This window comes from Podarcis erhardii (assembly GCF_964252035.2).
Source record: "Podarcis erhardii genome assembly, chromosome: 17".
Classification (NCBI taxonomy): Eukaryota; Metazoa; Chordata; class Lepidosauria; order Squamata; family Lacertidae; genus Podarcis; species Podarcis erhardii.
The window spans coordinates 28050540-28056053 of NC_138515.1; the positions used below are offsets into that span (position 1 = coordinate 28050540).

The 5514-nt window shown below is 44.4% G+C and overlaps 1 pseudogene across 1 annotated transcript; it reads left to right on the forward strand.

The window, feature by feature from the left end:
• The first annotated feature begins 325 nt into the window (after nucleotides 1-325).
• On the forward strand, nucleotides 326-757 carry LOC309332659 (V-type proton ATPase subunit e 1 pseudogene; annotated as a pseudogene). The gene has a single exon. The product of its transcript is annotated as a V-type proton ATPase subunit e 1 pseudogene (transcript).
• The last annotated feature ends 4757 nt before the right edge of the window (nucleotides 758-5514 follow it).

Below are 5514 nucleotides of genomic sequence, written 5' to 3' on the forward strand. Positions count from 1 at the left end.
TTTTTACATTCCCACCACATATGATAAAATGTTCCTTCTTTTTCTTTACATTTCCAACATTTATTGTTTGTTTTATACATTTTAGCTAATTTCACTGGTGTAATATACCATCTATACATCATTTTCATCATATTCCCTTTCAAAGCATTACAGGCTGTAAATTTTATCCTTTCATTCCACAACCTTCCCTGGTGGGACGTCTTGCAGGTGGGGAAAAGGAATGTAATCAGGTCCTATCATGGGGTCAGGCTAGTCATGCTATGCAGATATCACGTCATGCAGAAAAAGAACCAAGAGTAACCACTACCAAGCGAGCAAAAGCCCGGCCATGGTGTACAGCGGCCTCGCGGTGCTCTTCACCGTCATGAGCGTGTTCTGGGCAGTGGTCGGCATCATCGTGCTGTGGTTTGTGCCCAAGGGGCCTAACCGGGGTGTTATTAACACAATGTTGGTGACATGTGCTGTCTGCTGCTACCTCTTCTGACTGATTGCAATCCTGGCTCAGCTGAACCCTCTCTTCGGACCACAGTTAAAAAGTGAAGTAATTACATATCTAAAGTACCACTGGCCTTAACCGATGTGCTTTTCTATTGCAGTTTGTGGACTGGGATATGAAGAGATTTTCTTTATGTAAAGCCCTGTTGATCCAGAAGCCTTCTAGCGTACTTTGAATCCGACCACATCTGCTCAATGCCTTACTGTTTGTTCTATTACAAGAAATGTTTGCCTACTCTTGTTTTTTCACCTTTGAAAGTGCCTAATAGATACCTATATTTCTACTCAGTACAATGTTGTGCTTGAATTTCAAGTATTATAAATAATATTCCATCCCTCTTCTCTGCACTGACAGTGGCTAGATGGAATTGAGAATTGACTCTGAGCATTTATTTGCCTTACCCATTTTTATACTAGACTGTCTACTGATCCAGTTCACAAGCACAGTCTGAATGCTGTGTCTGATAACTTTAAGAAACAACCAAATACATTTCCTGCTTTCTTGCATTCCTACCTTCTTCTGTTCTGAAGCTTACAGACACTGCAAAGAGAGACTATCCACACCAGAATTTGATATCTCTACCTTTGATTCTTTCTGAGATTCTTCATTTGTTTCTGCTCTCTTTCTAGGTGACCATTCTCTCCTTAGCATGCTGCCCTCTCAGGTGTTTTCCTTGTGGGCTGTAGATGTTCCCCCAAATCTTGGAAGAGCCAATTTGGAATGACACGTGCTGTAAATCTTAAGAGAATTGGAAGGATGTGTTTCTAACCTCTCCCCCACTTCCTTGCCACAAGTTGCCCAGGTTGACAATACCCAGCCTTAGGCACTCAAAGATCAAGGCAAACCTGACAACAAAGATTGACAGGAACTCAGTAGAAAGTCAGCAGGAGGGAATGTGGTGGGTGATCAACCCCTGAGTAACCTGTTTGGTATGAAGGCACAGCAAAATGTGAGCCCAGCTTTGGTTATAACTTGGAGGACTTCCATGCCCCTGGGTACATGATTCAATGCCTGCTCATTGGCAGATCCATTTATAGACCAGAGCCACAGTAAGTAGAAATCTGTACTGGCAACCACAGGAAATTGCAGAGAAGTTAGTAAAAAGGAGTAATAAGGTGCCAGGAGGTGAGCGTGTCAGAGGTTACGAGGTGCAAGTTTGGGTTCAAAACTGATTGCAAAGGATCGTCAAAAATATCCCCCATAATCTGCCCCATTTCATACCCTGTGGGTTCTAATGCAGGGCAGGGTCATCCATAGACTCTCACTTCCAAAATCCCTGACTGTTGATTACGCTGGCTGGGGTGAAGCTAACAATACAGTATATACAGATCTAAGAACATCTGTATCCCTACCCTATCTAATATAAAGGGGTTTACTGCTCTACAGTGTTTCAGCTCACTGTTGTCTTGGCATGCGGTTGGTTTTTGAAAATGTGGTGGTTTCACTGACACGTCAATTTGAGCAATGAGAGACAAGACAATGGAGCCTTAGGCTGCTGGGGAAAGAACCAGGAGAGGAGCCTTAGAAAGCAGAGAGAAGGCAAGGGACCTTCAGTCCTTGCAACTGCCTCACTGGGGCAAGACCTACTGGGAAGGGTTGCTGTGACCACAAGGCTGAGCTTTTTTTGTTTCTTTGAATAAAGAGTTAACTTCACATCAGATGCTTTATTGTGTTATTGCTGACCTATTGTATGCCTGACTCCATCTCTTGGCAGGGACCTGCCCCCCCCCCAACTCAGGATCTAAGACCAAGACTTTTGAGCTTGCTTCATTCCTTCCTCCCTGCCCCTATGAAATACCTTTCCCCATTCCAAATAAGGCAACTACTACTTTACCACGATGGGGGGGGGGACCCAAATGTTTATGAACCACCTCCCCTCCCTGCAACCAAGTGTTTCCATAGATTCTAATGACACAACCCAATTCCAGCAAAAGTTACTCAGGACAAAGCCCTATGGATAACAGTGAAAGAATGATTAATCATAACTAAGTTGAAGCCTCCTTGAATCTTGTTTGGTTGTACCCAGTCCCTGTCAGCTCTAGATAAAAAATGAGGAGCCTGTGGGTCTTCAGATGTTACCAGACTACAACTTCCACCATCCCTGACCATTGAGCCTGCTTGCTGCGGTGGATGGGTGCTGGAGAATCACAGAATCATAGAGTTGGAAGACACCCAGAGGGTCGTCTAGTCCAGCTCTCTGCAATGCAGGAATCAACAGCTAAAGAATCCATGGAGTTTTATCTCTCAAGCAATATAAAGATAACAGCAAACCCTTCCCATAGCCAGGCGATTCGTAGGGTTCCTTCTATATGGAAGAAAGAAACCACGGCTTGTCAGTATGGCCCCTGGGACCACACAGGCGTGTCAGAACCCATCAGCTCACCAGTGTCGGGCCTGGGTGGAAGCTGAATAAGATTTCCAAAGCAAATCCACACAGCGCAGGAAGGAGTAAAATTAAGGCAAATCTCCAGAGATCTGTTTTAATGAGGATGAGCAATGTTTGCTGGAAGCCCATTGACTCAGCATAATTAAGGTGAAAGGAAGCGTCATTGTCATTCATGTTAAAATACTGTAGTGATATTTGCTCCGACGCTGGTAAAACTCTTCTGCGATTTCAAAATCCTGACTAAAATTTCCTAGAATTTGTAATAACTATCTTGATTGGATGGTTTGGGCTCTTTTCCTTAAACCAACGTCCAAAGGTTTTTTGTTGTTTTTTGCAAAGTGTAGAATAATCTGCAGACCCAACTATTGTGCATGCAAAACTAGAAAAATATTGTTGCATGCCACCCCACTCTCCGAGGGGTGCAAGATTCCTGGGGTTCCAGGCACTTACCCAGGGTTTGTGTTTCCTTTTGGGAAGAAGGCACAGCAGAGACTTTATGATTTATGGTTTATTTACACATATACACAGCCTGAGCCTAAGATGGAGGGGCTCACAGCATTAACACCCGAAAAGGTCTTGCTTCTTGCATAGTCATAGCCTTGGCATCAAGCATGGGCCTGATTCTGCTTCTCTTCTGCTGCCTGCCCCCTGTGCTCAGCCTTACCTCACACTGCCCTGGCTTTTGTATTTCTAACCACCAGTCAGGCAATGGTGTGCGGTCAGTGAACTAGGGGGACTAGGCTAGTCCCCTAATTGTTCCTGGTAAATTAGAGTATTAAAGTATTAAAACCTGGTGTCTCCTTCCCAAAGCCCAGGATGCTTCTACCCGGCTGAGGGAGGAGGTGCGGTGCTCCAATGGGTCCAGGAGCCCTCCCGCCACCTTCCCAAAGCCCAGCTGGCTTTGGGAAGGATGAAGGAGGGCTTCAGCATCCTGTCATAGGCCTGGAGCCTCCTTCCGAAAGCCTGGGAAGCATCTGCCCAGCTTAGGGAAGGACATGTGATACTCACAAATGTGATGTCAGGATGCTTTGACATCACACACACGTGTCTCCCCCCTGAAAAAAAACTATCAGCCTCACAGCTAGTGCTTCTGGTGCTAACTATTCCCCCATGAAAAATTTCACGCTACACCACTGTAGTCAGGTGAGGAGGGGTCAGGAAGGCCCATTCATTTGCCCTCTGGCACAGAGCTTTTGTTGTTGTTATACAAACGTTTGGTGGTCAGGTGGCAACTACAGTCATTCTCTCACAAAAAAACTTGCCCGACTAGTTCGACAATGGAATCCTCCCTTCGATTTTAGCCCTTGCTAGGATCCCAGGAATTAGAAGGGACTCAGTGCTCTGATAGTGTTTCCTGCTTGGCAGGGGGTTGGACTCGATGGCCCTTGTGGTCTCTTCCAACTCTATGATTCTATGATTCAGGCATCATACAGACTGACCACCCCCCAAATTCACAGCAATACTTTCGGCTTTTTAAAAAAAAACAACTTACCATTTCTGAAATGTCTAGTCAACTAGACAGGGTTTATTGTATATACCCAAGGGCCATTGCATATATTTTATTCTGTAATTTAGACAGTTAGTCCAGGGGAAAGTCAACAATACTGTAAATACTGCCATTTAATTTTGTTTTGATCACCCCAATCAATCAGGGAGCAGGTTGGGGTTTTTTAAATAATGCAGCTCCCCAAAAGGCATTTGCCCTCAGACAGAGGCAAATGAAAATGCCAACATGAATTTGCACTCCTCAAGAAAGAGGGTGAAGGAAAGGGTTTAGAAGAGTATTATTATGTTCCTTTGGGAGGTTCAATTGCTGAGGTAACCAGGTTAACGCTACCTGTTTTGCTGCCCTGTGCTGTGGCAGTTTCACGCTTGTCCCTGTATCACTGTTACGTTCATGTCTCTGGAATGAATAGGCCAACATACCCTACTTTTTCATGCTGCATAGTTGAGAGTGGACAGTGAAATGACCACAGCATGAGAAGGCAATAGCACTGGCCCTCTTGCCTCGACTCTTGGGACATATCTCCCCCTTATTCCCGCCAGTTCAGAGGGCAAAATACTTCATTTGCCTTTTCTAACATGATCAAGTAATCAAATGTGCTTATCCCTCCTGGCCGGTGATAAGAGGAACATCTCTAAATGGCTTTACTACACTTACACGGAAACAAGAGTTGCCACCCGTCCCTATAAAAACAGGGTCACCCCTGTTTTGGGTCAAAAACAGGATCAAGATTCTGGAGCGCTAAGCACCACCAGATATCAGAATTATAGTCTATCTGTGTCAAAATTCTGCATTCCTTATGCATCCGTTTAAATAAATATCAGTAGCTAATTTGATGACTCGCCTGTGCGTGGTTGAGACATTATGTCTTTAGATATGGTCCTATGAGTACCATTAGCTGTTCCTATTGCTTGCTGGGTAATTAATATAGCTAAATGAATTGTTCTGAAAGCTCAATTAGCCATTCTTCACTGAGAGATGATAATAAATGGTTCTCTGGGACTCCACAGGGGATCCAGTTGTTACATATACACACCTAACAAGGCTGATTTCAGAACTACAAGTAGAAATTGTCTTATTTTACAAGGAGAAGATAGCAACAGAGGATGCTGCCTTATGAGGGTGATA